This window comes from Nannobrachium achirus (assembly GCF_963921795.1).
Source record: "Nannobrachium achirus genome assembly, chromosome: 20".
Classification (NCBI taxonomy): Eukaryota; Metazoa; Chordata; class Actinopteri; order Myctophiformes; family Myctophidae; genus Nannobrachium; species Nannobrachium achirus.
Window position 1 is genome coordinate 17,675,975 of NC_137827.1, and position 4,231 is coordinate 17,680,205.

A 4,231-nucleotide genomic window follows, 5' to 3' on the forward strand; every position below is an offset into this window, starting at 1 on the left:
CCTACTCTCTGTGCATCAGGACCTGTCCACTCATCCTGGTCGTTGTGTAACCATGCAGTCAAAGCTCACTGTCCTCAGACTAGGAGAGAAACAAAGAAAACAGAGGAGGGGGAGAGAGAGAGAAAGTTTCAGACTGAGTCATTTTGGTTGCATTTTCAGTCTCAGAAGTTATGGGGGTCCTTGAAATAGTATAGTTTGAAGGCTCTAAAGCCCCTATCAGAGTCCAAGGTGAAGAGCTATCCACCGCAAATTTTAGGTGGAAAGCTTTCCACCTCAAGTCAGAAAACAAGTGAAGGCCATCATAGTCAGTCACGGTGAAGAGCCTATCTGTCTGATAGTAAAAACAGAGAGATGTGTCGGGACTCGCGGTGGAAAGCTTCCACCGCGAGGAATGACACAACGTTGTAGTTTAATGACTCAAAAAGACTCTTCACCGCGGTACCGACTCTGATAGGGGCTTAACAGAGTCCAGGGTGAAGAGCTATCCACTTCACCGCGGTGTCGTTTTCTAGCTATCACCTAAAAATGTGTACAGCCTAGGTGATAGCTAGAAAACTACACCGCGGTGAAGTGGATAGCTCTTCACCCTGGACTCTGATAGAGGCTTACCACGCCATAGATGTTGGCTACATTATACAGGCCTACTTATCATTGTTGTCAGGTGGAAACGTTTGTAGGCTATGTCCAAAACGTTTGTTTTGTATCTACCATTTTTGAAATGATTTAAAATAGTGAAAATAGACGATCTACAAGCACACAACGCCTCGGTGCTTGTAGATAGATCTATTTTCACTACTTTTGTGCAACACTTTTGTATGATGAAGTAGCAGTCAGAGCTTTAATTTACGAAAAAACATACAGATTTGAAACTTGGAGATACAAGGTTTCCTCCTGACAGTGTTATAAATGTTGTTGACATGCATGATATCAATCAACGCCTATCCCCAGACATAGCCCTGAATACATGACTCTCATATACATGAGAGTCATGTATTCAGGGCTACCCCAGACAGTGACCTGGGTTACTTGCCTGGCATCACAGCTCATATGGCTGCGCCTGGCTGGTGGTCTGAATTAAGGAAGGTCCTGTTGTTGACATGAATCAGAACAGACACGGCCGTCTAGACAGAGCAGAGCAGAACCCTTCCTATCATTGTTTGTTGGCGGTTGGCTCATAGGGTTGGCTGGGGGAGAAAAACAAGGAAGATCAAAGAAGGAACGGACACCAACGTCATTTTCGTCATTTCAGGCTCCATGGGACGCCGCCATGACACTTTGGCCACCCAAAATTAACATTAGCGTCTATGAGCACTTCGTCACTTCCGCCACCCAAAAGTGGCCACCCGGCGTGCCAACTTCCGGGTGTTGTCTGTTCCTTGTAGATATTCCTTGGAGAAAAACAGGAAGAGCTCCGTGACTCTCGGCCAATAAAAACGAGAACCCCGGAGGGTGGCTTTCCTGCCCACAATGCCCACTTTTGTCACGGGGGCAGAAATATTATGGACAGACAGAGATATGCAGACAGAAAGAAATATAAACATGAACATGCCTCTGCAGTTTGGGAAATGGTCTTTCTTTGTCTGGCTGTGCGGCCCCATCACACACCTGTTTGCTGCTGGCTGAGATTAACAGTGGGGTTTATAATGCACTGTCCATGTCTTACCACTGGGAGGCAGCACTGTATAAAGAAATTTGGTTTATGGAAATATGTTCTCTCGCTCTCCCCCCCCATATCTCCCCTTGTCTCTGTTATCTATTTTACTTTTATTACACCCACAAGGCAAACAAACATTCCTGACGTGTGTTTCACTACTGTTAGATAGAGAATATAGGCTACAATAAATCGACCCTCCTTGTTTGACTTGTCTTGTACAGGCATTGGTTCTCAGAGTGGGGTCTGGGGACCCTCAGGGGTCCTTGAGGGAGTTCCTGGGGGTCCCTAGCTAAATGATAGGAACCAAATTGACCCTTATTATTACAAGTTAAATTAACATTGATTTTATAATATAAATTGGGGTCTCAGAGATAGAAATGCCATTAAATGGTAGTCTAATGCCTGTCAAACTGGAGGTGCTTGAAATTAAAATGGTTTGAGAATCACTGCTATTGCCGTAAACATAATGGGGGTCCCTGGCAAAAATGTCAATTTGGGGTTCCTTGACGCGTGATTGGAAATGACACCCGGGCTCCAGGGAAACCCCGCCCACTGAAGCTTTTGATTGGCTGAAGCGGAGCTAGGGAGCGCTCCATTGTAGTCGCTTGGACAGGGCGTTTATCGTGGGCTTGCCCAGGCCTTACGGCCTGGGCATAAATATAACGATTGCATTCACCACGGCTTCGTAACTCGCGCGGCGCTCCGCCGGCCGCGCGGCCCTGGCCCGCTCTTCGCGGCCACTCGCGCCTGCGGCGCTCGGGGGCGAAGAGCAGGACCAAGGTCCGCTGGCCTGCGCGCTGCTTGCAGTGTCGTGGACAATCGAGCGGCTCCGCCTGGAGCCCGGGTGTCATTTCCAAATACGCTTCCTTGACATGAAAAGGTTTGAGAACCACTTGTAGGCTAAGTGCTAGTTGTCGCCACCAAACATTTCCTCCAAAACACACTGATACACTTGGAATTGTACGCAGCCATAAATAATGTCCACAAGTTGAACATTGTTTTGCATTCTTTACTTAATTCATCAACATTGCATATTGTTACAAACTTCTCCTGGCAATGGTATCTGGTTGCTGGTATAAAACATTTTGTCCACACAGGTGCATGCCTTACCCTCATTACTTAGGCCTATTATGCCCTTGGTTCCCAATCAACCAGGCCCAGCATGCACCTGTGTGGACACAATGTTTTTTACTTGTAAGTGCCAAACATTTCCTCAAAACCCACTGATACACCTGGTTAAGACTTGGAATTGTACGCAGCCATAAATAACACAATGTCCACAGGTTCTTTACTTAAGTTGATCCATACCACAGTGCATATTGTTACAAACTTCTCCTGGAAATGGTATCTGGTGGTGGTGCTGGTAAAAAAAAACATTTTGTGGACACAGGTGCATGCCTTCCCCGCCTCGTCAGTTAGGCGGGCCTATATACACCCTTGGTTCCCAATCAACCAGGCCCAGGAGAGGCATGCCCATGGTGCAAAATAATACTAAATAAACACAAATATTACCAGTAAGACTCCCTAATTGGGAGATAAGCGACCATCAGGTCAGCAAGTGTCCAAAAATGTGTTTGAAAAGAATCGGCCTGATGGTGGCACTAAATGTGACAGATCCATGTTGATGACATGAGTCTAGACATACTATATACCGCTTTGCGTGATTTTAGGGCAAAATCTGTACTAGGAGCAGTGTCCAAAAATGTTTTGCAAGAATCGGCCTCATGGTGGCGCTAGAAGAGGGCCATGTGAGAAATGAGGGGTGGAGGTTGTGGTTCGACAGCCAAGGAGTGTGTGTGCAATGTTTGGCATGGATATGGGCAACGGTGGCGGAGATATGAGTAGGGGAAAAGTGTGACGTGACGTGACTGACAGACTGACTGACAGACAGCTGGTGGAGGTTTTGATAGTAATTGCGACCTGACGGTCGCAATAATGCAAATAATAACAATCTAACAAAAAAAAAAGCAGTGCAATGGCTTCTACACTTCTCTTCCCAAAACGAAGTGTGTGATAGAGGCTGGCAACGCCAGGCAACTTCTACACCACTGTTGTACTGCACATAATATAGTCTACTCAACTCAAAGCCATGTGGCTGGCTGGCTGCATGCATGCACATGCCGTCCGCGGTTATGATGTCAACGGGCTGCCCTTCGGCCTCCTGCAGTCCTGGGGGTCACAGGACGTGCACATTTCTCACATTCTTTTTTTTTCTCTCTCTCTCTTTCCGCGCCACCCGCCCGTCTGTTCGTTCCACCCTCCTTCCCTGGCCTCGCAAAGACACAGCAGGAGTAAATCTGGATCCCAGACATAACATTAAAACAGTGATCATTTTGCCCCGGCGAAGGTGGTTATTTCACCTCCATGTTTTGAGTTTGTGGCACTGTAATTATGTCAGGATTTACGGCTGAAAACACAGGCTGTGACATTCCTACTACCAGGTGGAGGTCTGCCAGTAAACCTGGACCTTTACCTGCATGGGGAGAATGATTCTCCCCCCTCCCCCCCTTTCACCTTAGAAATATTGCACGAATTAGAGCTTATCTGTCGTTGGACGATGCAAAAAACGCTGATCCA